The sequence below is a fragment of the Lissotriton helveticus genome, chromosome 7 (assembly GCF_964261635.1).
Source record: "Lissotriton helveticus chromosome 7, aLisHel1.1, whole genome shotgun sequence".
Lineage (NCBI taxonomy): Eukaryota > Metazoa > Chordata > Amphibia > Caudata > Salamandridae > Lissotriton > Lissotriton helveticus.
Window position 1 is genome coordinate 465,072,961 of NC_136068.1, and position 27,440 is coordinate 465,100,400.

At 48.1% G+C, this 27,440-nt stretch overlaps 1 protein-coding gene across 7 annotated transcripts in view; it reads right to left on the reverse strand.

Annotated features, from left to right (window-relative positions):
• Positions 1-27,440, reverse strand: part of LOC144768620 (uncharacterized) — a 154,024-nt gene that overhangs the window by 43,951 nt on the left and 82,633 nt on the right. The gene's annotated exons all lie outside the window — the stretch shown is intronic.

Genomic DNA, 27,440 nt, shown 5'->3' on the forward strand with positions numbered 1-27,440 from the left:
GGTGAGCAAAATGGACAATCAAATACAAATGGTTGCGTAGGATAGATCTTTAGAAGGCTGTTGTGCAGATCTGGCATCTGAACCAGCAATACGTAATCCAGTGAGCAGGCCAAATTTGGGTTAGGCAGACTAGCCAATTAAGCGGCATAAGAGAGAGTGGACAAATGCCAATAGAGAGAACAGGCAGTGTCTATGGCAGACAATGAAGCAGATCTGGCGTTAGTACAAGGCAAGGGCTATTTAGTTAGCAGGCATTGAAGCAGATCAGGCATCAATATAAAGGGCCAGTAACCCTGAACAACGTAACATCAAGCAACAATCCTCAGTACAAATTATTTTTTTGATAGGAAATTAGATTGCTTATGAGTTTTCTGCTGCATAAAGAAAGCAAGTTTAAGTGCAGTGCTCTCTGCCAAGCAGGAGTAAATTAGGGAAATCTGAGCAGACTTTACCACTAAGGTAAAACACAACAGCCACTTGGGCAGCGGGCATATGTGCAGTGTGGACGACGGCATTACGAAAAGTGCCTATCCCCATCTTCAGCAATCCAGGCCAGAGGTAAACAGCAGTCAACAAACATAGGCCTAAAACTGGAGGGAGGTTGTAATGTGCCACAAAGGAAAATATAGGAACCAGTCACATTAGTAATAGAGAAAAATACGAAGGCAGCTGAGAGCCAGCTCCTCGTTTCAACTGCGACTGCATCGCTAATACTAATCCTGTAGCAAATATAGAAAAATGTATACTGCTTTTGGCTTTAAGGATCAGGAGTATGAACAATCCAGGATCAGGAGTATGAACAATCTTGAAAAGAAGCTTGAAAACGTCCCTTGGGTCTTCAACATCATCTCAGATTGCTTATAATTTTTTTTTTTTAACACATTATAACCAAAATGTCTACCTCGTAGTAGTTGAATGAAAAGTAAAGCTTCTCCTTCTCACAGGAAGACAACATACGTGGACATTTTAAGATGGCTACACACTGAATAGAATTAGAAAAATGTCCAATCAAAATAGGACCATTGGAATCACATAGAGTGTAAAAAGAGAAATCAAAAGTGGAAAGCTTTATTAGATTGGCCCATAATGTAAAGCGCGGCAAACATTTTCTGATGAAAATATTTCTGGCAGTTTATCACTTTGCTCCCTTTGTTAACTCCATAAAGAGTACACATTTTGTTGTGACGAAAGTAAACAAATGAACTTTGGCATTTGACAAAACAAAAGCTGGTAAACACAGAGTTTTCCCCACTTCCTGCACAGAAGGGAGATGGTGTCTTAAGTTGAAAGTGGGGTGGTGGCGCCAGCCAAGTAATGATCTGGTCATGGGTCAGAAAGATAGAATGGCTCTAGTAGATATTATTCCTGCTCTGGGTGAAATGGTGCATCAGAAATAAGGCCAAGAGGACATCACAAAATTCGGCGGGGGGAGGCAGGAGCATTAGGACTTTGAGCTCCAAGATGAGGGCAATGTTTATATTGGATATTAGGTTGAAAATACTGAAGCACTCACGAAGTGCCTCTAATATTCACCTTCTGGGCTGCCACTTCCCCTAAAGACGTCCATTACTGAAGGCACCGAAATTGTTTATGATAGAAAACTTGGCCGCCTTTGGGATATGAATCCTCAGTTTTTATGAGAAGGGTCTACAATGCTTCCCTCTCGGTCTCTTGCACCACACAGTTGAACAGTTATTGTAGTCCCACGGGATCCTGATCTCAGAGACCCTACTTTGAAGAAAGTAGGCTCTCTACACAGATCTCTCCAGATTGATGGGACTCTAATCATACTTTTCCTGATAATGCACTCTGATTTCAAAGTATTTTATAAGCAAAGACATTAGGATTTCTGTTACAAGGTTAACCATTCGTAGTTTCTACAGCAGTGTTTACAGGTACTTCGAAATATATGCTTAGCTAACCCCACCTGACGGGACTTAGTGAGAACAAGAAAAAGGGCGATAGGAAAAAAAATAACAAGAAAGGAGAGAAAGGGGTGAAGGGAGGACACAAGAAAGGCTCTGGCTCTGTGTTGTGAGACTTAGAAACGTTTGACAAAGCCGCCACACCACTGGCTTGCTTGTGGTGAGATTGGGAGACAAGACAGCTCACCTACAGACCTGTAGGGCCATAGTAGTTGCGCTCAGCTACGTACACTTTACCGCACATAAAGAGGGGGGTCGGGGGGCGTCGCCGGGACGGATTGGTTTCATGGGGGTTCGTAAAAGTCTATGTATGTGTCGAGGGACTTCCACATCCCTCTGGTTGCTGGTCTCCAGGGTGAGCTCTGTAGTGCAATGTCTGCACCTCTAAGGTGCGTAATCCAGTTGAACCAGCCTTTGTATGAAGTCTTACTTGGGTCTTCCAGTTGACTAGGACCATTTTCACCGCCGCAGTCAGCAGCAGATCTAGTAGGTCTAGGTTGTGCTCTGATCTTAGTTCCGCGGTCATGAATGCGGTGGCAAGGGAGGAAAATTCAGTTGACAGCCCAGTACCCTATTTATAAAGCCAAATATTTTCTCCCAGAATGTTTTGAGAATTGGGCATTGGTGGATAAGGTGTGCTAGGTCTCCCTTTTCATTGCTACAATTCCAGCATAGTGCATCTTCCCTGAGGCCTAGTGAGAATAAGCGTGCAGGGGTCCAGAAAGCCTTTGAAGTAGCCAGAATTTTGTTTGTGAGAGCACCGGGGAGATTTTATTGCGTGAGGCGGAGATCCATAGTGTTGCCAGTTCTTGTTAATGGAGTGTGTTTTTGGTTTGTTTTTCCCAATAGTTAATTGTCTTATCATTAAGTTTAGTAGATTTCGGGCGTAGGAGTTTGTAGAGATGTCCTAGTCTATCGATGTTTGCCATGTACTGGGAGATTGACGGTTGTGCGGGGGGACAATTTGATTTTGGACAGGGATGTTTTAATGTTCAAAACGTTGTAGAGATCAATGTCTGATAGATTATGCCTAGACTTCACTTATGCAAAGCGGGATATGCCTCATCTTCTAATAGGTATGGGTGGTAAATACCTTTCTCTATCCATGTGTCTAAGGCTAAGCATTTCCCCTTGGATAGGATCTTACTATTAGCACAGAGTGACTCCAACTTGGAGCTCTTGATGCTGCACTCCATTTTCGTATCTATCTTTAGTATGGCGATTTTTGTGATTTTAAAAATGGACCTAGGGGCGTGATTATGCCTGTTTGCTGTTAACAGTGCCATGGGGTTTAGATTGTTCAGGATGGCCCTCTCTACTTGTAGCCAAGCCGGTGTTTATCCGTTAGGGGGTGATATCCAGTAAGACCCCTGCTTTGCCAGAAAAGAGATTTGGAATATTCTGAAGTCTGCTAGGCTTACCCCTCCTAGGTTTTTCTCTAATCTTAGTTTTTTATGCTTATTCGTGCTTTCTTCCCTCGTCAAAAGAATTTAGAGATCAAGATGTCTACCTTACGGTGAAAGTCATCTGTGACTAGGAGTGGGATCATGCTTATCAGGTAGTTACTCATTAGGGTGATCATCATTTTGATAGTCTAAATTCTGCCCCACCAGGTTATGAATTTTGGGGACCAGGCTTCCAGGAGTTTCTTTATCTTTTCTAGCAATAGTTTCTCGTTGTGGCCTAGTGTGCTCATTAGGTCACCCTCAAAGTGTATACCTAGATATTTGATAAATCCTGTTTGCCAGACTAGACCTGACCCTCCTAGAGTATCCCTAGTGCAGTGGATGTTTAGCGATTTGCATTCTGATTTATCTCTGTTGAGCTTGTATTCTGTGTGCCCAGAGTATTCTCCTATGGAGTCTATCAAGGACTCACTTGAGGTCTTTGGTTTCTCCGTTACGATTAGTATGTCATCCGCATATGCGGCGAGTTTTATTTCAACGCCATTTATATCTACCCCTTTTATTTTCGTGTTTATCTTGATGTCACAGATCAGGGGTTCCAGTGCCAGCAAAAATAGCGAGAGGGACAGTGGGCAGCCTTGTCTTGTACCTTGTTGTAGTGTAAATGGTTCTGAGAGTGACCCGTTAATGACAATACAGGCTTTTGGATCCCCATACAGGGCCATCACCATCCGTATATACTCTTCCCCTAAATTGAAGGATTGCATGCATCGCTCCAGGAAGGACCAGGAAACTCTATCAAAGGCCTTCTAAGCATCAAGGGTAATAGCTACTGCTGGCTCTGCATTTATGGCCGTATGCTCCAGTAAGTGGCAGAGAAGTCTGGTGTTGTCGTTTGGCTTCAGAGTACGTAGGAAACCCACCTGGGAGTTGCTTATTAGGTTGGGTAGGACAGAATTTAGTCTGGTTGCAAGGATTTTTGCGTATATTTTGCAGTCCACGTTAATAAGGGATACGGGTCTGTAGTTTTTGGATGACAACAAATAGTTTTCTTACCTGTCGGTGTAGTTTTGCAGCTTGAAGATCTTTCTGGATTCACTATGCTGTGCATTATTCCGCGGTCTTGTGGTTGGGTCCGGATTCGTAGTCTTTCCTTTTTTTTTTTTTTTTTCGTAGCCCAGGTGGGCGTCGGCGTCACACCTCCTTGGGTGCATTTCCGGTGACGTCGGCATGCTTCCTGCGGAAGCTCCCACTCTTGGGCGCCATCTTCGGGTTCTTTTTTTCCGTGTTTCTTTCGTTTCCGAAGTAATGGCAATGTTCTATTTAGGTGATATTTTACCGCTTGTACTTCAAAAGTCTTTTTTTTTTTCAACCACCTCTTCTCTCTCCAGCCTCATCTTTCTGGCGGAGGTGGGTGGGTTCGCTAGTGAATCCAGAAAGATCTTTAAGCTGCAAAACTACACCGACAGGTAAGAAAACTATTCGTTTTGCAGCGTGAATCTTTCTGGATTCACTATGCTGTGCATAGATTTTGTAGCGGTTTCTCATCTCTGTGGCGGCTGGGTGGAAGATGAGCGTTGGTTATTGAATATGTGCTGGAGCACCTTTTGTCCGACTTGTGCTTCCTTGTTCATCTGTATATCCACACAGTAGTGCTTCGTGAACGTGTGCACCGAAGCCCATGTTGCCGCCAGGCATATGTTCTGTATGGGTGTGTTAGCCAGGAAAGCTATTGTAGCACCCTTTTTCCTAGTGGAGTGGGCACGTGTCCCCTCTGCTAGTTCTTGTCCTGCACGTTTGTGGCAGAGTTGAATTGTCTGTGCGATCCATCGTGCAATAGTCTTTTTGGTTACTGCCTTTCCCATGAAACTGTTGGCGAATGACACGAAGAACTGTTTTGTTTTCCTGTGTCCCTTCGTCCTCTCAATGTAGTGCATGACTGCCCTTCTGGCGTCCAGGGTGTGCAAAGCTCGCTCAGCGCTAGTTGTTGGTTTTTGGAAAAAACTCGGTATCTGTATAGACTGGTTCATGTGGAATTTGGATACCACCTTCGGCATGAAGTGTGGGTCAGTCCTCATCACAACCCTATCATTGTGTATTTGTATGTAGGGTTCTTGTAGCGTCAGCGCCTGAAGTTCGCTTACTCTGCGTAAGGACGTTATTGCAACCAGGAAAGCTGTTTTCATAGTTAGCATCTTTAGGGAGACCTTGTTGTGAAGTGGTTCAAAGGGCTCTTTCATGAGTTCCGTTAGGACTATGTTCAAGTTCCATGCAGGTGGCGGCACCCGCTTGGGTGGTGCAATCCTTTTCGCTCCTTCTAGGAATCTCTTCACCACCTATGATGTGAAGAAACTCCTGCACGTTTCTCCCCTTGTGTAGGCGACTATCGCTGCCAAGTGAACCCTTAACGAGGATGAGCTGAGGTTCCTCTCCAGCAAGTGTGTCAGGTACTTTAGCACTGTGGAGTCCTTCATTTTATTGTGAAGTCTTTCTTTTCTGCACCATATTGTGAATCTTTGCCATTTCGCGACGTAGCACTTCCGAGTGCTGGGCCTCCGTGCCTCCCGAAGGACCCTCAGGGTGCTTTCTGGTAATCTCAAATGTGCGAACTCTATGTCCTCAGGAGCCATTCTACTAGGCTCATGCTCTCTGGCTCTGGATGTAGTACCTCCCCGTTCTGCATGGAGAGTAGGTCTTTCCTCTTGCCGAATCTGTGGGGTGCACACTGTGTCATCTCCATGATCTGAGAGTACCATGTCTGCCTGGCCCATTGTGGCGCCACCAGTATCAGGGTCATGTTGCTCGCTCTGCACTTGCTCAGCACTCTGTGCATCAGTGGTAACGGGGGAAAGGCGTAAGCAAATGTCCCGGACCAATCTATCCATAGGGCATTCCCCAGTGACCCCTCCTCGGGTTGTCTGGATGCGAAGTTTTGGCATTTTGCATTCCGGCGTGTGGCAAAGAGGTCCACCGATGGTGTTCCCCATCTGTCGAACAGCCACCTTGACTCTTGAGCATTGAGCTCCCACTCGTGGGATGCCGATGTCTGTCTGCTGAGCCAATCTGCTTGTATGTTGTCCTTCCCTGGTAGGTGTATGGCTAGCAGGTCTATCCTGAGAGGGATGGCCAATCTCCATATCACCTGCGCCAGTGTTGAAAGTGGGGCTGACTGTGTGCCCCCCTGCTTGTTGATGTAGAACATTGCGGTGGTGTTGTCTGTTTGAAGCAACACCTTGTGCTTGTACAGTCTTGTTTGGAAGGCTTTCAGTGCAAGGAAGATTGTCTTCAATTCTAGGTAGTTGATGTGCTTTGTCGCATCTGCTGGCGTCCACAGTCCCCTCACCTTGAGCTCCTCCATGTGAGCGCCCCATTCCTTCAGGGATGCGTCTGTGGTGATGGTCACTGTTGGCGTTGGGGGCGTTAGAGGCTTTCCCCTTGTTATGTTCTCCATGGTCCACCATGTCATCTCCTTCTGCACTGCGTGCGTTACAACCACTAGATCCTCCCAACTGCCTGTAGCTTGTGACCATTGTTCCTGTAGCCATTCTTGAATGGGTCTCATGTGGAGACGTACATTTGGTACCAGGTGGATGCATGATGCCATCATCCCCATGATCTTGCTCGCAGTCCTCACTGTCAGAGCTTGTCCCTTCCGGTAGAGGAGAGTTTTCTTCACCAGCGCCCTCGCCCTCTTCTCGCTGGGGAACACCTTGCCCTGTAAGGTGTTGATCTGTGCTCCCAGGAAGATTTTCACCTGTTCCGGCTCCATTGATGATTTCTTCCAATGGATGGAGAACCCCAGGCTTATGAGCGTGCTCGTCACTGTATGTGTGTGCTGCTTGCATTTCTGGTATGAGTTTGCTTTCACCAGCCAGTCGTCCAGGTAGGGGTATACGTGTATTCCCTGCCTTCGTAGGTGCGCTGCGACTGCTGCGAGGCACTTTGTGAAGACCCTTGGTGCTGATTTTAGCCCGAAGGCTAGTGTCGTGAACTGGTAGTGGCTTTCTCCGATGGTGAACCTGAGCATATGCTTGTGCTTTCCGTTCATTGGGATGTGCAGGTAGGCGTCCTTGAGGTCTATCGTGACCATGAAGTCCCCGATTTGCAATTGCGGGAGCACCTCTTGCAGTGAGGTCATTTTGAATTTTTGCCTTCTTATGAATTTGTTCAGGAACCTTAGGTCCAGAATGGGTCTCATTGTCTCGTCTACCTTTGGTACCAGGAAGTACGTCAAGTATATTCCCTTGTTTCTTTCCTTGAAGGGTACCCGTTCTATGGCCTGCTTCTGCAGGAGTTCCTTTGCTTCTTCCTGAAGACGCTCTAGCTGTTTGCTTGCTAGTGGTTTTCTTTTTGGTTTTCTGCCAGTTGGCCTCCCCTCCAACTCTATGCAGTATCCGAATTGGATGATGTTGAGGATCCATTTGTCTGATGTGATTTCTCTCCATTCTTGGAGGAAAAATCTTAATCTTCCTCCCACTGGTGTTATGTGGTCGTAGAGTTCTAGCCTGTCTTGACCCATCTGTAAGTGCTGCCCCCTGGGATCTTTTCTGTGGGTGGGACACAAGAGTTTTTTGAAGTCACTTAGAGGTGGGCTGCTGTCCCCCTCTTCTATTCTGTCCACGTCCATTTCCTCTCCCTCGAAAGGACTGGCCTCTTTGTTGGTATTGCCAGGGCTGCTTCTGCTGACCTTGCTGAGCCTGCGAGTCTGGCTGGTGCGTTTGTTGGAAAGCCTGGTGTGATGTACCTGGCTGGTTTCCACCTCTCCCGCCAGGCCTCCGTGACGGGGTGCCCCTTCTGTTGCCTCTGAACTGCAATGCTCCCATGGACCTTGCTGTTTCGTTATCTTTCTTTAGTTGACGGAGTTTCTCATCAACTGTTGTTCCGAAAAGCGTATCGCCGTTGAACGGTGTGTTCAGGATGCTGTGTTGCACCTCCGGTTTGAAACCTGAGATCCTGAGCCAGGCGTGTCTTCTTTCAGTGACACCCATAATCATGAGCCTGCTGGAGGTGTCTGCTCCATCCAGGGCCGTCTTAAGGCAAGAATTTGCCGCATTCTTCCCATCTTCAACCAGTTTTTCTGCCTTCTGCCTGGCATCCTGGGGCAGGTCCTTCAACTGCCCCAGCTCCTCCATGATCTGGTACATGTGCCTGTTTATCAGGACGTTGGAATTAGCCATGCGCCAGTGGTTCGCGGCATTCCGTTCGATCCTTCTGCCCACCAGATCCATCCTCTTGCTCTCCTTATCCGGTGGTGGTCCAGAAGGATTAGTTACTTACCTGTAATCCTAGTTCTCTTCCAGGGGTATCCTCATCAAAGTCATAAGCATTAGAATATTCCCGCCCATGTGCGGGACCCCGGAAACACTATATTATATGTGCCCCATATATATATATATATATATATATATATATATATATACACATATATATACACTCATATAGAATATATATATATACATACATATATATATAAAAACATGCAATAGCAGCCAAATAAAGAACAGAGATGAAATATGCTGTAAAGAATTTCCACCATACATGAGTAATAAGCATTATAAACATGAGAAAACACAAGGTTTGTTTCAGACACTGTTTTAATGCTCAGAAAGCAGTAGAAATTCTCATAGCTCACTGGAAGCATAGAAAGCTCCCAGGCTGCATTGCAAACACACAGTCTAAAAAGACTGAAAAGCTAACCTGTAGCTGCATAGCAATAAACTGACACCGTGCCTTTAAGGCACCCATGACCCCCAGTATCCCATCATGCCTCAGGGGTGACAGTTAGGTCAGTTGTTCTTTCCAGCTCCTTCAGAGAAGGACCCTGGTTACACAGCTCCACTATTTTTTCTGTTTTTTGACAGAAAAACTTCACTTTTAACAATTTTTTGTTCTTACTTGACATTTAACATCTTGTCAAGAAAGATACTGTCTTTTTCAGTCAGTTTGGTGAACATTTTCTCCTGAGAATGCCTTCACTCTTTGACAAATGTCCTTCTTGTGGCAACAAGAAGGCCAAATCAGACAACCACGACGTCTGTATCCTGTGTCTGCCTGAAGATCATGATCCAGGCACCTGTCCTCATTGTGAACACCTGTCAGGAAGAACTCTAAAGGACAGGGAGAGGATTCGCATTTATGGCCTAGCTCATAGGTCATCAAGAGGAAGATCTCTGGTGAAGAAGGGCTCCAAGAAGACTCATACATCTTCCAGAAAGAAGTCTTCACACCCTTCACCTTCAGCGTCGGGCACGGCGCTGAGAAAAGAACCACCGGTGGATCATTCATCGTCTAAACTACCGTCGACGGCGGGCTCGCCGTCGAAGAGAAGACCAGGTACGTCGACGACGTCGAAGGATCCAGTTCCATCGTCGAAATCCCCTCCGCCGGCGTCAACCGGGCGATGTCCGACGTCGAGGAAGGGAACTCCGCCGCCGTCAACCGGGCGACGGTCGGCGTCGAGGGAGGTCACCCCTCCGCCGACGTCATCCAGACGACCGGCGTCGAGAAGTGTGACTCCTCCGCCGTCGTCAAAGAAACGGCGTTCGGCGTCGAGGACCAAGACCCCTCCGCCGTCGACAGGGAAAAGTCGATTGGCGTCGAGGAGGCAGTCTCCGTCGGTGTCTCGTCAGCTCTCGGCGTCGAGGGTGCCCAATACCCCTCCGCCGTCGTCGCACAGACATTCGACGTCGAGGCAGAAAACTCCGTCGACGGCTGATCATCACCGTTCGACGTCGAGAGAAAGACCTCCGTCGACGACTGGACATCGTCACTCGACGTCGAGGCAGAGAGCTCCGTCGACGACAGGACATCGTCGTTCGACGTCGAGAGAAAGACTTTGTGTTTGCAATGCAGCCTGGGAGCTTTCTATGCTTCCAGTGAGTTATGAGAATTTCTACTGCTTTCTGAGCATTAAAACAGTTTCTGAAACAAACCTTGTGTTGTTTTCTCATGTTTATAATGCTTATTACTCATGTATGGTGGAAATTCTTTACAGCATATTTCAGCTCTGTTCTTTATTTGGCTGCTATTGCATATGTATATATATATATAGAAAGCCGAAATGCATCGTGCCTGACAGCTGTTCTATTAAAGGACCTCCAAAGATATTTCCCCGTGTGGCCTCTTTTCTTTCATCATTGGAGGAGTTTTTTGCATTTGTTCACGCTAGCCAGAAGCGTGTCAAGAGGCCCCATTCCACAAGTTGGCCGGAGCATTGCTGGCATCTGCGTTTGCAGCGCTTCTTTTTCTCCGAGGTATTGGAACTGCTCCGGCCCGCCTCAACGGGTAGGAAAAGCAAGGGCTGCTGCCAGGTGCAGCTTGTGATTTCACGAGGGGTTTTGTTCACTGTAATGGAAACCTGCAGCCCAGTGATACCTATTCTTCGAGGCTGGAATGTTAGGGGACCCGAGGAGGCACTTTAAACTTTCACGGCAACCAGGACATTTCCATTCAGCCACCCGTGTTTGTCCTGCATAGCACCAGTTTACAGGGACTGTTTTTCAACTTACCCAGCTCCGCGCATCTTCCACCCAGACACAAAGAACTCTGGGAGATGTAGTGTTCACAACGGTACTTCGGGAAGGGCGACCACATGACCAAGAGCCCTGAGTGCCCCAACCAATAGGAGGGATGCAGGACTGATTTCAACATGGGTGGGGCAGCATCCTGGTACAACAGCGGCACCTGAGGAAGGCGGAGAAAGCCGAAATGCATCGTGCCTGACAGCTGTTCTATTAAAGGACCTCCAAAGATATTTCCCCGTGTGGCCTCTTTTCTTTCATCATTGGAGGAGTTTTTTTATATATATCTATATATATATATATATATATATATATATATATATATATATATATATATATATATATATATATATATATATATATATATATATATATATATATGTATGTGGGGCACATATAATATAGTGTTTCCGGGGTCCCGCACATGGGCGGGAATATTCTAATGCTTATGACTATTGATGAGGATCCCCTGGAAGAGAAGTAGTGGCTACGTTAGCCCTCTTCCTTGCTGTGGCCGTGATAATTGAGTCTGCGGAGACCGTTCCCTGACTGTAGGGCGGGTCTTTTGAGGAATGTTTGTACTTCTTCTCTGTTCTGGGAGTTACTGCCTTGCATGTTGCGGGCTCCCTGAATGCTTCCCTCCCTTGAGCCAAGACGCTGTCGAGCATTGGTAGGTACTGGCTCCTTGTTTGTATGGGGAGCAATGTCTCTAGAAGGAAGTCTGCTTTCTGCTTCTCTTAGTCGAGCTTGAGCTTGAATGCCGCTGCGGCAGACTATCACAGAGTTGTAGGCCCCGATGTCGTCCGGCGGCGAGGGCCTCGAGGGATATGTGTCGACCGCCTCCTCCGGGCTGTCTGTGTCGACATCTATGTAATCCACCTCCTGTAAGTCAGAGGGGGCAGACTCTGCGTCCGTCCTGCTGTCCTCTTCCTCCCCATAATTGTAACTATCGTAGGGATTCTCGTCCTCTTCCTGGTCGTCGACCACCTCGACGTCCGGGTCTTGTTCCTCGGCGACCTAGTCTTCCTCCTCGACCACCTCCACCACTGGTGGCTTGGTCTTGTGTGGAATCGTGAAGGCTTTCATCTTTGCGTCAAATTCTTTCTTCCGCTGCAAGAAGTTTTCCATTTCGGCCTCGAGCCACCTTCTCTTTTTCTCCATCTCGGCTGCGTGTTCCGCGTCGGATGGTTCGGCCGCTCTTTTCGGCGGTTGGCTCGGCGCCGTGCTTTTCGGTGCCGAAGATTTTGACGTCGACGTCGAACCGGATTTTGGGTCCCTGGTCTGTGTCGGTAGTTTAGGGTCCTTCTCCCTCGGCGTCGATCGGTCCTTTTTGGGGACGATTTTCGACGACTTCTGCTGTTCAACAGCTCTCGGCGCCGGGGACTCCTTCTCAGAGGATCCGCTGGGCCTGTGAGTACTCGCGGACGCCAGTTGTTTTGGCGTCGGCGCTTTCGGGGCCTTGCCCTCGTGTTTGAGACTCCAAGTCTCTCGGGTTCTTGGGGGCCGGAGAGTCTCCTACCTTATCAGAAGTCTTCGTGTAATCGGTCTCTACGACCGTGTAGCTGTCGTCTTCGGCGGCAGCGTTGTCCTCTTCCTCGGAAGACATCCCCAGCTCGTAGAGGGACGGAGTCGGGGCCTTCCCCTGCAGGGTGGCGTGCGCTACCCTCCGTCTCTCCCTCACTCGAAGGGTCTTCAGGGCGAAGGCGGAGCAGGCGTTGCAGTCCTCGCTTTCGTGATTTACCGGTAGACAAAGGTGCTGGTCCTTCTACGTGTGCTTGTGGTGGCAGTTACGGCAGAACTTGAACGGCGTGTTGTCCATCATCGAGCGCTCAGGGCCCCCCTGGTCGCGTGTTCGTCGAAGATCTCGATGAATTCACCTTCTCCTTCGCTGACTCCTCATCGATGAAGTCCCCTGGAGTCTTCAGATGACTTTTCTTTCTAATTTCTGTATTTTCCTTCTTCTTTCTCCAAAAATGTCTGGAGCCCAAACGGGAACGATCCAGACCCGACCGCAGAAAAAAAGAATCTGAAGATGGCGCCCAAGAGTGGGAGCTTCCGCAGGAAGCATGCCGACGTCACCGGAAATGCACCAGAGGAGGTGTGACGCCGACACCCACCTGGGCTACGAAAAAAAAAAAGAAGAAAAAAAAGAAAGAAAAGACTACGAATCCGGACCCAACCACAAGACCGCGGAATAATGCACAGCATAGTGAATCCAGAAAGATTCACGCTGCAAAAGTGGTCTTTATCCTCCTTTGGAATGACTATTACGTTGGCTTCCGACATCGAATGCGACTCAGTCCCTCTATCTGCTTAGTCGTTAAAGACCTGTTTCATGGTCTGTTTTAGCTGCTCTAGGAAGGTCTTGTAGAAGGTGGCTGTGTGCCCATCCAGCCCGGGTGGTTTGTTATCTTTCATTGATTTGACCGCCATTTCAAATCTCAGAGGCGCATATTTCTTCCCCTAATCTCAGTGCATCTTCACCGGTTAGCTGTGGAAGACAGACTCTGTTAAGGTATTTTGTGCATGCCTCTCGATCCATGGTCTGGTCATTTTTGTAGAGCTCCTGATAGAACTCTTGAAGTCTTGAGGATGTCTTTGTGTTTTGTGTGGGTTTTGTTGTTTGAGTCTGTGATGGGCGAGACAGTAAATTGGCTGCGTTTTGGTTTTAGGTAGGAGGCTAGCAGTGTCCCCGCTTTATTTGCTTCGCATAGGTTAAGGGCATTGTATTTGTTAAACCACAGACCTGCTCTCTCACTCAGGATTTTGTTGTATTCATACTTTTTTATATTAGGTTTGCTAGGAGTTTGGTATCTTGTGTGGCCCTGGCATGGCTGTTTTTCTAGGCTTTTAATTTCCTGCCTGAGCTGTGTCAGCTGCAGGTTTGTGTTTGTGTTAATTTTGGATTTAATTTCAATTATTGTGCCTCTGACAGTCGCCTTCAGGGCGTCCCATAGTGTGGTAGTACTAGTCCCCGGTGAGTCATTGTGTCTGAGGTAGTCCATTATGGCCTCCTCAATCTTTTCTGTTCGCGGGGACTGCTAGGACGTCGCTGTTAAACCGCCAACTCCGGGGTACAGCTTCATTGTGACAGCGCTCAGCTTTAGACTAATACATGGGTGGTTTGAAACTAATCTAGGCGCTATCTCAGAGTGTTCTATTAAGTGAGTGTGTAGCCCTGAGATTAGTATGTAGTCTATCCTGCTGTACGAATTGTGTGGGTTGGAGTAGAATGTAAAGTCCCTAGTGTCCGAGTGTTGGAGGCGCCAAGTGTCCTTGTGTGACGTGTGCATTCGTGGGCTGGTATTGGCAGGATGACTGTCTATCCATTATGTCATTATGTGGTCCAGCAGAATATTAAAATCGCCCGCCACCACCATGAGGTTGTTCTGCGGGAAACTACCTAGCTTGTGTGAAACCCCTTCCCAAAAGGTTGGGTCATCCGTGTTTGGTTCGTATATGTTAGCTACATGGATTAGCTCCTCTCCACTTCTCAGATGTGTGATCAAAAGTCTACCCTCTTCATCGTGGTACTGCGATTCTAGCGTTAGGTTGGATTTTTTAGATATCAGAGTGATGACCCCCTCGCTTCTTCCTTTCGGCAGGTGAACAGGCCGTCTGTGAGATCCAGTTGCCTTTCACTTGCCTGGTATCTTCCATAGATGGCTTGGTCTCTTGTAATAGGACTACATCTCCTTTAATTTTAGCTAAGTAGTCTAAGATCTTCCTGCGTTTGATGGGATGGTTGAGCCCTTTGACATTGAGGGATGCTATCCCTGGGACCTGGCGGGAGGGTGGTGCTTTTAGCACCCCCCTACTCACCTCGTGCGGTATGATTACAGGCCTCTTGTGACCTGCATGTGGACTGGGTGTCGGTTTTGTGTGGACAGATATGCTAGGTTGCTCACCTGCATAGGTTATCAGTGCCTGCCAGAGCCCTTTTGTGGATAAAAAAATGAGGTGAAAGTAGAAAGGAAGATAGAGAGTAAAGAAAGTAAAGAGCAAGGAAGTAAAGAAGCTCAAGGATGGGAAACCCGATATCGGAGAGTTCTTGGATGATCCGAACACAGACCGCGCACAAGTGACTTTGGACAACCCAGTATGGGTAATAAACGTGGTGGACTTAAAGGTTCAATTTAGATCCATTGTTAAAGATTAGCTCAGTTCCCTAGTAGCACTGGTAGATAGATTGGCTGATTTGCTTGAATCTTCTGTGGGAAGGTTAGTCCCAACCAAAGGGAAAATAATCAATGCCAGTTGCCAGGCTGACATGGATACCCTAACACCTGACATTAGGTCCGAACCCCCATACGCTCAAAACCCCATCTCCACCTCCAACCCCAACAGGGCTACAAATAGGATTTGGAGTAGAGACCTGGCACTTCTCAGCAAGGCAGCCGAGCAAGATTTTCTGAACCGGCAGGGGCCCAGGCATAAGGAAGGGGGGGAGAAATAAGGGGGGCGGAAATAAGCCCAGCACAGAGGCTAGGGCAGAAAGTAGGGATTTGCCTTCCATTAATCTACCTCCCACCTCATCCTCGTATGTTATTGTTTTAGCTGGAGTACCAGAGTTAAAAGGGCAGAGGGAAATGCATCATGAACTGAGAAATAAATGTATGTTTTGGCTGGCAATGTGTAGACAATTCTCTTATGAGGATGCTGGGGAGATTCTTATGACCCGTAGGGTACGGTGGGTGGGAAATAGACCGAAAGATGTGCATGGGGATTGCATAATGATTAGTTTTAAAAACCCAATGACTGTCCAAAGCTTTTTATGCTGAATTCAATACAAACAAGATGCAGGAATTAGGTCTCTACCACTAGGATACTTTTACACTCCATATACAGAACCAGTAATCAGTGCGAACAAGAGTCGTAGACAAGGGTTGTGGAAGCAGAATTATCCGCAAAGAAGCCGGTGGCATCAACCCCCCCAGACCCTTATCATACAACTTATCCACAGCAAATAGATTTAGGGTCCTAGAAGAGGTTGATCGACTCACAGAAATGCGGCATCCAGAACAGCTAACCAAAATGCCAGGAGAAAATTAGGGGGTGTACCATTTCAAATAGGGAGTTTTATTACTCTAGTATTGCATCTGGGTTGAATGAAGCAGCACCCTGACAACTCCACAAGGCTGGGGCAAGCGGGCAAGCTGTGTAGGACAAACTATTGCGGAGCTGTCACCCAATGATGTTCTTAAAAGTCCACTTGCGGGATTGACACAATATGAGGCTCAGGCCAAAGTCCTACTAATTTTACCAGACCCAAACCCTCTAGTACCCGCAGCAGACAGCAGCAAGGTACCAAATAATATTCTGGCAATCAGGCCAGGCAAACAACAGTGAAAATCCATGTCATTTAACGCTATTTCTCAGCCACCCATGCCAGATAAATGCACAGAATTAACAAAGCGGAGGGTCCTATCATGGAATTTTGCTGGCCTCCAAAACAAACTGGACAATCCTCATTGGGGGGATTTTGTGGACCAATACGACATCTGCACGTTCCATGAAACCTGAAATAGGGAGGATACACCGTGGTTGGGTTTTGCGACTTTTAGAATAGCCGCTACCACCAGGGGCATGGTAGGCTATCAGGTTATGTCCAGTGCATTTTGCTGAGATTTACATCGAAGGTCAGAATTGCTCTGGTCAATGTTTACTCCAGCCCTGTAAGCAACAGCCATGAATCACCAACCATTGATCAACTGGCAGCTTCCATAGCTACCACTCCAAACCGAGATTGGATGGTTATTGGTGGCGACTTTAATTGCCAGTTCGAGCCCCTGAATGGTTGTAATGGAGAAACTCCCAGTGAAGTAACCTACACTGGTCAATTCCTGAGGCTAACATTTCGCCAGCAAGGGCCTGGACACCGCTGGTGCTCCAGATGAATTCCCTCACCCTAAACCCCTCCCTCAGGGCTTGTAACGGTCTAACTAAATCAGAGACATCAGGGAAGCACACTTTTAATCGACCAGGACACTCTTCTATCCTGAACTACATCTTGACAGATATCAGGATGTGGCACCGGGTGGTGGACTTTGCTGTTCTGACCCGACACGACAACAACCACAATGCTCTAGTTGGAACTGACGTTTAATGAGGAAGTGTCTAGTCTAAACCCTCAGCCAGATTAAACTTGACCAAGAATAAAAGAAAAGTCCGGTGGTCAACCATACAGCAATCCCTTGTTAGGATGGCTTCCCTGTACAACTCAGTGATTCCGTGTCTAGTGGCAGCGTAACAGTCCATTTCCAGTGATGGTACATTGATCTCCTTCACGTGAGTTGCTGAGACGCATGAGGTGTTGATTTCCACTCTGGCGGATATCTCCCCCCCCCCCCCCCAAGTCATACCAAGATGGATGTAAAAAGGCTAAACACCCCTGGTTCAAGGACAGTTGTCCGATGGCCAAGTTAGCATTAATAGAGGCAATCAAAACAGAGCTAGGCCCCCAATCATCAGAGTAAAGAGGGCCCTATATAGAGCTAGCATCACTGAAGCAAAATAAACTGTGGGAGCTGGACAAGTGGGATACTTCGAAACAGGCCCTACCCACCCATGACATGAAGGCTTTCTTGTGTATAGTTAATACAGGTAGGAGTGAAGGAAAGTAGGCCATCAAACCAAACATTGCAGCTGCTGTCTGGGAACAACATTTTGAGGCCCTGTATCTTAGGCTGAAGGATGCAGGCACCAGTAAAGCTAAAAATAATTCTCCACCGCAGGAGATCTGCTCCGAGGCCCCCCAGATAATGCTTACAGAAGTTATCAATGACATAAGCAAAATTGTCCCTTCCAAAGGCCCAGGTCTTTACAAGATGCCATGGGACCTTTTTCACACTGAACCTACTATCTGGGACCCCTATTTGTGGACCCTGTTTAACACCGTACTGCAGGGAATGGCAATCCCAGCAATGTGGACAGGCAGGAAATTCTGCCGGTTCCCAAGAAGGGCTCACCACTTCTTCCCTCCAACTACAGGCCCATAAGTTTAATTGACGTTGGCCAGAAAATCTTTTCCCAGGTACTGTTGGATCGTCTCCAGGCCTGGATGGACGAATTTAAAATATTGAGCCCATTCCAAGCTGGCTTTAGGAAAAACACGTCCACTATAGGTCAAATATTCAGGCTTCAACTCTTGTACTGGAAAACATTGACCATAGAGGGTGGCAGACTCCAGCTTATCTTTGTGGACCTAAATTCCACATTCGATCTGGTACCAAGAGATGAACTGTGGGCTGTCTTAAGTGATTTGGGGGTGCCGTTCTATCTCTGTTATAGGTTTAGGCTTTTGCATGAAGGCAATTATGCCCAAATCAGGGTTGGTGAACTGACCACTTCCACAGCTATTGAGGGGTACAGGGGTGGGGGAATAATATTGCCCGACGCCCGAACCATGTTGATTTTCATGATGGGCAAGAAGATATAATGTCTATTTTGTCCGACGGACAAGTAGACATTAAATCACGTAAATAATATCGGAGCTGTGGGCACCACGAGGCTCACAATCAGTTAGAAATGGGTAATAGAAAGTTAGAGAACCTTTGGAGGCCTCTAATCCACGTGAGCACCGGAATGTGCTCTCCCCACCCCCGCAATGCTATCAAATTACCAGGCGCAGGAAATAGTTATGCCCCCCCTAAAACATGGATTAAGCATGGTCAGCAGCTCAGCATCGAAACAAGTGAGTTAACATTGGCCTTTGGCTGCACCTCTACCCGCAACCATCGAGGAATGGAGTAGGTGGCTATCACAAGGAATGGCGTAAGTGCCTGCCGTGCCAGAGGGCCACCAGTGCAGTGGGCCGAGGGGTCAGAGGTACCAGCTGCTGAAGGGGGCGCCCCCCGCCGTCACTTCTACCAATCTGAGTTTTGTAGAGAGCACCGAGAAGGAGGCGTGCAAGAGACGTGGCAGGGCACGGAGCTGGCCGAGGGCTGTCGGAGGGAAGGGGTGAGAATTAGAGGCCAGTGGGGATGCATAGGATTGTGACTATGTTTATTGTGAGTCTGCATGCTCCTGAGGCACTGTCTAGTGTGAGCCTGCGTGGGTGTGTTACATGGGTCTGTTATCCCGTAGGCGTATGTGTGCCACCCGTCAGTGTGGGACTCTTTGTGGGTCACTTATTGGTTTGTGAACTGTGACTCCAAATGTCAGGTATTTATAGAGCGCGCCATAGACACATTTGGCCTGTTTCTAACCGCTCGTGGTTTTCAGGAGACACTGGGAGGTCAACTTGTCTAGTCAGGATCACAAATCATCTATGAGGAAATCCACGATTAAACTTTTTTTTTTGAAAGCGGGGCTCTAGGCAATATTGATTTAAGACGATTGGTAAACTCAGCCTGGTGGTGGACTTGGGGGCACTGCGCAGAAAGAAAAAAATGAATGCCTTTGCATTTCTCAAGGTCATGAAATTCAGGGAATCTCAATGACCCAGGAAAGCTGCACATGAAGGAGCAGGGAAACATCGCTTCAAAGCAACGCACTTCCAGCCTTCACTTGTAAGAGGCTGGGGAGGGGGATGGAGCAGGAGGGGGATTTTCATTCCCTTTAATTTCTTGTCTGAGCAGTTTATTTCACTCTGTGTGGCCCTGTGCTCAGAGATCTGCCCCCCTCAGCACCCTCAACAGCGCTGAATGGTCATAAAGGATATACAACAATCTCCATGGTGTGCTGCAGCACAAAAGCCAGGTTTCACAGGGACTACACTTCCCATCTTTCTCTCTGACACGGAGGCTGAAGCAGCCGGGCCATGCACTGCAGTTTCACTTAAATTGCCTGCCTTCGATAAACTAGTGCATCAGAGAAACGGACAGGTATCAGGAATGCAGGTGCAGAGGCCCGTCCACAGTATTTATTTAGTGCTGCAGCAGAGTACTGGCCCATCAGCCCCATTGCTTCCACGCCAATTAAAACAAATATGCAGCTGAGGCGCACATGTGTCTTCCACTCAACTGAAAAGAAAAATGCTGTGCTTTGACCCTGGATTCCTTCGCCATTAGAATGTAGTAGCTGATTAAGAGTTGGGCTTGTGGTGGGACAGAAAGAATCATTCTATGGTGTGAGGGAGAACACCACATACCAGTAAGATGGCACTGCCTGTGAGCGCACCTGCTGCATAAATCTTGTGCTATGCATCTCTTAAGTGTAGGTCGAAGTACCTGCTCACCCCATCACTTATCCTTCAAGATGCAGAACATAGCACCTACAGGAATAGCAATACGGGATGCATGAGCACGAAAAACAGCTCAGTGAGTTCACATACTTACTGCCACCATAACTAATTGCTTAGTTCATCCATACTCATGATGCTCTAAGATCCTAATGTCTTCGTTTTCTGCCTCGCCCGGAAATGCGAGATGAGTTCTGGTTACAGTAGCACTCAGGCTAAAGGCTCACTCTCAGTGTGACTGGCAGCTATTGAGATCTAACTGGTTCCGTAATTGCTAAAGATCTATATTTTAGCAACCAACCCATACACCACTCCTAGTTAAACGTGTGAAGAAACAGTGGCATATATTTTTGTCTCATTGTATTTACATTTGAACTGAAATGAAGGGTGTGGCGACTACTGTAGGGTCTTTGTGCCTGCAACCATCAGAGTAGGTGCTGTATACATTTCTATATTTTATTTTTATAAATAGGGGTGTTTACTTTATTTGCTGTCAGTGCAAGGTGTGCGTTTCTATTGGTATTTATCGAAAGTGGTGGAGAGGTTCATGTTGAGAAAAGTTGTAGATTTTCCTTACTTGCTAAGGTATTAAATGCACTATACATGGAGGGATCTTGTGTATTTGAAGACCTTTACACCATATGTGACTAGAGCTAGGAAGCAGGGAGAGATGGGTTTGTGACATGTTGGCATTTGTGCATTCAGTGCTCTGCTTATGGTTTTGGTGTACTTCCTGCTACTATCCTCCAACAGCCTTTTCTGGTCCTTCAAGAAAAAACTAGACATGAAGCTGCAGAATAGGTTAGGTGATGGTCACAGAGCACAATGACTAAGAGAGAACATGAAAATGAGTAGTGGTACTTTTGGACTTTTGTTTAGCTGAATAGCTAATATTGGATTTAGACATCTTGGTAGCTGAAGCGTAAATAAACATAATTCGTCAGATAGCCTCTGACTATCCATCAGGCGAAAACGAATAGTTTCTTACCTGTAGGTGTAGTTTTGCAGCTTGAAGATCTTTCTGGATTCACTATGCTGTGCATTATTCCGCAATCTGGTGGTTGGGTCCAGAATCGTAGTTTTTTTTCTCCTTTTTTTTTTTCGGAGCCCAGGTGGGCGTCGACGTCCCACCATTTGGTGTCCCTTCGGTGACGTCGGCATGCTTCTGGCGGAAGCTACCACCCTTGGGCGCCATCCTCGGATTCTTTTTTTCTGTCTCTTTTTTCTTTTCTGTGTTTGTAGTGAATCCATGGCTATGTTTGTTAATCCTTTTTTCAACGTAATTCTTTTCGCGTATCTTGTAAGCTTGAACTTGCTTTCTTTTCCATGTGTTTCCACCTTCTTCTCCAGCCTCATCTTTCTGGCGGAGGCGGGTGGGTCCGCTAGTGAATCTAGAAAGATCTTCAAGCTGCAAAACTACACCGACAGGTAAGAAACTATTCGTTTTGCAGCATGAATCTTTCTGGATTCACTATGCTGTGCATAGATTTTGTAGCGGTTTTCGTTACTTTTGTGGCGGCTGGGTGGAAGATGAGCGTTGGTTGTTGAATATATGTTGAAGCACCTTTTGTCCTACTTGTGCTTCTTTGTTCATTTGTACATCCTCGCAATAGTGCTTAGTGAACGTGTGCACTGAAGCCCATGTTGCCGCCAGGCATATGTCCTGAATTGGTGTGTTGGCCAGAAAGGCAATTGTTGCTCCTTTCTGCCTGGTGGAGTGGGCCTGCGCCCCTCCCGTTAGCTCCTGGCCCGCTTGTTTGTGGCAGAATTGTATTGTCTGTGCGATCCATTGGGTTGTGGTGTTTTTAGTCACTGGTTTGCCCATGTAACTGTTTGCGAAGGATACGAAGAACTGTTTTGTTTTCCTGTGTCTCTTCGTCCTTTCAATGTAGTGCATCACAGCCCTTCTTGCGTCTAGAGTGTGGAGCGACCTCTCAGCGCTTGTAGTGGGGTTTTGGAAGAAGCTAGGGATCTGAATACTCTGGTTCATGTGGAACCTCGACACCACCTTTGGCATGAAGTGTGGGTCTGTTCTCATCAAGACCCTGTCACTGTGTATCTGGATGTAGGGTTCCTGCAGTGTGAGTGCCTGCAGTTCGCTCACCCTCCGTAGCGAGGTGATTGCTACCAGAAAGGCCGCTTTCATTGTCAGCATTTGCAGTGATGCTTTGTTGATGGGTTTGAAAGGTGCTTTCATGAGCTCCGTTAGTACCACATTTAGGTTCCTGGCCGGTGGCGGCATTCTCTTTGGTGGCGCTATTCTTTTTGCCCCTTCCAGGAATCTTTTTACGACTTGGGATGTAAAGCAGCTTCTCCCCGTTTCCCTCTTGTGTATGCCACAATCGCTGCCAGGTGCACCCTCAGCGAGGATGAGCTTAGCTTAGCTTTAATTAGGTGCGTGAGGTACCTTAGCACCGTAGATTCCCTGGTCAGTTTTCTATGGAGTTTTTTCTTGCAACACCATTGAGTGAATCTTTTCCATTTTTCCCCATAGCACTTGCATGTGCTGGGCCTTCTTGCCTCACGCAGCACCCGCAGGGTGCTCTCTGGTAGTTTTAGATGTGCGAACTTCAAGTCCTCAGGAGCCAGGCTGAGAGGTTGAGGCTCTCCGGCTCCGGGTGTAGAACTTCTCCGTTTTCCATGGAGAGTAGGTCTCTTCTTTTTGAGAATTTGTGGGGGGGGGCCTGCGCCATCTCCATTATCTGAGAGTACCAGGTCTGCCTGGCCCATTGTGGTACCACCAGGATGAACGTCATGTTGCTCGTCATGCATTTGTTGAGAACCCTGGGGATCAGAGGTATCGGGGGGAAAAGTGTAGGCAAATGTTTTTGACCAGCTTATCCATAGGGTATTCCCCTGTGATAGTGCCTCTGGTTGCCTGGATGCAAAGTATTGGCATTTTGCATTCCGGCTGTTGCAAACAGGTCTATTGTTGGTGTGCCCCATCTCCTGAATAGTCTCTCTGTTTCCTGAATATTGAGTTCCCACTCGTGGGACGCTGAAGTCTGCCTGCTGAGCCAATCCGCTTCTACATTGTCCTTCCCTGGCAGGTGTACGGCTAGCAGGTCTATTTTGAGTGGTATTGCCCATATCCAGATTTCTTGTGCCAAGCTTGACAGAGGGAATGATTGAGTTCCCCCCTGTTTGTTTATGTAAAACATCGCTGTGGTGTTGTCTGTTTGTATCAGCACCTTCTGGCTGCACAGGTGTTTCTGAAAGGCCTTGAGGGCTAGCAACACTGTTTTCAGTTCCAGGTAATTGATGTGTCTGACCGCATCAGTAGGGCTCCACAGACCCCTCACTCTGAGCCTGTTCATGTGTGCGCCCCATCCCTTCTGGGATGCGTCCGTGGTGATGGTCACTGTTGGGTCCGGTGGTGTTAGAGGCTTCCCTACTGTTATTCTTTCTTATTTCTTCCTGCACCCTGTGCGTTACAACCACTAGATCCTCCCAACTTCCTGTACCTTGTGACCATTGCTGTTGCAGCCACTCTTGGAGTGGTCTCATCCGTAGGCGTACATTGGGGACCAGGTGTATGCATGACGCCATCATCCCCAAAATCTTGCTCACAGTCCTCACTGTCAGAGCTCGCCCCTTCTGGTAGTGACGTTTCTCCCTCAGTAGGCTGAGTGTTCTCTTCTCGCTGGGTAACACCCTGCATTGGACGGTGTCGATTTGAGCTCCCAGGAAGATTTTCACTTGCTCTGGTTCCATTGAGCATTTTCCCCAGTGTATGGAGAATCCCAGGCTTTCTAGCGTTCTTGTGACCTGCTCTGCATGATCCTTGCATGTCCTGTAAGAGCTTGCCTTTACGAGCCAGTCGTCGAGGTAGGGGATACATGTGTTTCCCCTTTCTTCTTAGAGATGCGGCCCTTGCCGCGAGGCATTTGGTGAACATCCTTGGTGCGGACTTTAGGCCGAACCCCAGGGTGGTGAATTGGTAGTGATCCTTGTTCACTGTGAGTCTTAGCATGTGCTTGTGCTGCCTGTTCATGGGGATGTGCAGGTACGCATCTTTGAGGTCTATGGTGGACAAGAAGTCCCCGGCCTTTATCTGCGGGATGACCTCTTGTAGGGACGTCATCTTGAATTTTTGAGTCTTTACGTATTTGTTTAGGAACCGAAGGTCCAGGATGGGTCTTAGACTTTCGTCCACTTTTGGCACCAGGAAGTAGTTGGAGTATACTCCCCTGTTTCGTTCTTTGAATGGAACCCGCTCGATGGCCGCTTTGAGGAGGAGTTCTTGAGCTTCCTCTTGGAGTAATCGCAGCTCTCTTCCAGAGTGCTCTCTTTTCTTTGGCTTTCTGTTTGGTGGTCTCTTTTCCAACTCTATGCAGTATCCAAACTGCATGATGTTGAGTATCCACTTGTCCGTTGTTATTTTTCTCCACTCCTGGAGAAAAAATCTCAATCTTCCTCCTACTGGCGTCACATGTTCCTTTGTGTCTTGTCCGTTTAGCCCTCTCCCGTTTGTTTTCCCATGCTCCTCCCCCGGAGGGTTCGAGTGGGAGAGCACCTTTTTCCGTGTGAAGTCACTTAGAGGGGGGTTGCTCACCGCCTCTCCTTCTCTGGCCCGTCCATTTCCTCTTGATCGAAAGGACTGGCCCCTGCCCTGGTAGTTCCAGTTTTGCCTCTGCTTGCCCTGGTGACTTTGGTTGTCACTCTGTTGTCCCTGGTGGAATATCTGGTGTGATTGCCCTTGCTGGCTTCCACCCCTGCCGTTAGGCATCCGTGTAGGAGTGCCCCTTCTCATCCCCCTGAATTGTAGGGCCCCCATGGACCTTGCCGTCTCGTTGTCCTTCTTCAGTTGGGTGAGCTTCTCATCAACTGGGGCTCCGAACAGTGATTCACCGTTGAAGGGTGTGCTCAGGATGTTGTTCTGAACCTCAACCTTGGAGCCTGAGATCCTGAGCCAGGCTTGCCTTTTCTCTGTGATGCCTATAGCCATCAGTCTGCTGGCTGTTTCTGCCCCATCCAAGGCTGTCTTGAGGCACGAGTTAGCGATGCTTTTCCCCTTTTCCACAAGGTGTGATGCCCTCTCACGGTATTGTTCCGGGAGGTGCTTGAGTAATTGGCCCATCTCGTCCCAATGCTGGTATTGATGTCTGTTCAGGAGGGCATTGGAGTTCGCCATCCGCCAGTGCGTTGTGGCGTTCCTCTCTATTTTCCTGCCTGTTAGATCCATCCTCCTGCTTTCTTTGTCAGGTGGAGGTCCAGATGTTGTTGGGACGTTTGATCTTTTTCTGGCCGTTGCAGCGATTATTGAGTCTGCTGTGACGGATCCCTTGATGTAAGCTGGGTCCTGGGAGGAGAATTTGTATTTCTTCTCCGTCCTCGGCGTTACTGATCTGCATGTAGCCGGTTCCTTGAAGGCTTCCTTCCCCTGGTCTGTGACACTCTTTAGCATGGGCCAGAACTGGATTCTTGTCTGTGTGGGGAGCAATGTCTCCAGCAGGAAATCTGCTTTTGGCTTCTCCTCCTCCAGCTTAACTCCATAGGCTGCTGCCGCCTTCCTGACCACCTCATTGTATGCCCTAATGTCGTCCGGTGGCGAAGGCCTCGAGGGGTATGTTTCCACAGCCTCCTCCGGATTTTCGGCCTCGATGTCCTGCCATTCCTGGTCTTGGGCTGTCGAGGAACCTGAGCCGTAGCTTGACTGCTGCTCCCCGTAATCCCCTTCTGTGTAGTAGAGGTCTTCTTCCTCTTCGTGCTCCGAGGGTTCCGGAGTTTTCGGCGTCTCTTCGACGTCGAACTCCTCGTGCTCCTGTACCTCCGCGACGGTCGTGCCGGCTTCGAGGGGATCCTGTAACTGTTCATTTTTTCGTCGAAGTCCTTCTTTCTCTGAAGGATATTCTCCATTTCGGCCTCGAGCCTTCTTTTCTTTCTCTGCATCTCTGCGGCCTGCTCGTCATCGCGTTTCGGCTGCTCTTTTCAGCGGCGGCGACAAAACTTTCTTCGGCTCCTTTTCCTTCGAAGTCGAAGCCGAAGGCCCTTTTTCAGGGGCTTGCTTCGATGACCTATGCTTTTCGCTGGTCTTCAGCCTCCGGGAGTCCTTCTCGAAGGATCCGCTGGGCTCTTTTTCGGAGGATGCAGCTTCGGTTGTCGAAGTTTTCAGCGCCGGTGCTCCTTTCGAGGCTCTAGGCTCTGACTTTCGAGAGTCTGTCTCTGGCTTTCAAGACCCTGTGGGGGTTTTCGGAGTCGTAGACTCTCCTACCTTGTCAGGCGTTTTCTTATCGGTCTCTGCGACCGTGAAGTATCTGGACCTTCGGCGAGGTTGTCCTCGTCGTCGGTGGAGAGGCCCAGTTCGTAAAGCATTGGGGCCTGGCCCTTGCCCTGCATAGTGTGGTGAGCAGTCGTCTGTCTCTCTCGAACTCGGAGTGTCTTCGGCTTGAAGACGGAGCAGGCGTTGCAGTCTCTGCTCTCGTGGTCGATTGGCAGGCAGAGGTTGCAGACCGGGTGCTGGTCCTTCTGCGCGAACTTGTGGTGGCAGTTTTTGCAGAATTTAAAGGGTGTCTTGTACATCCCTGCGCTCAGGGGGCCCCCTGTGTGCGCATTCCTCCAAGGACGTCGAAGATCTCGAAGTTCTTTCCTTTCTTCGTCGTCTCTTCTCTGATGGTACTCTTCTCCCGATCTTCTCCGGTCTTTACCGTCGAAGAGTTGCTGTATTTCCTTCTTTTCTCCTCCAAAACTTCTGGAGCTTCACGCGACGATCCAGACCCAACGGCGGAAAAAAGAATCTGAAGATGGCGCCCAAGGGTGGTAGCTTCCGCCGGAAGCATGCCGACGTCACCGAAGGGACACCAAATGGTGGGACGTCGACTCCCACCTGGGCTACGCAAAAAAAAAAAAAAACGACTACGATTCCGGACCCAACCACCAGATTGCGGAATAATGCACAGCATAGAGAATCCAGAAAGATTCACGCTGCAAAAATGTGTTTCCAACTCTAATTGTGATTGAGCCTAGGTGTCCTTGCTAGGTGTGACATGGAATGCAGAGTCCTTCCAATTACTAACTACCCCTCCATCTCAATTATCCTGATCCATTCACATCTAGATTGACAGTTTCATTAAGTTTGATTGGGGGTGTGGGGGTGGGTGGGTGTGTGTGTGTGTGTGTGTGTGTACTACATATCTTTTATTCAGAGTGAGAAATGTCCACATCTGCCGAAGAGTTGCATGTCTTCATGTCAGTGAACCTTATGCTGCTGCTGCCATTACTGCACTCGTACCGATACTGCCTGTTTTCTATATGGTGCTTGTTACACCAGCCCAGGAGCGTAAAAGGGGAAATTGATTTACCTTCCCCATTAAACATATAGAAACCCTGACAAGAATTGTGGATACTATCTCAGTGACCCACAGTACCTATGCTACGTGATTTCGCTGCCCCATGAAGAGTTGATGAG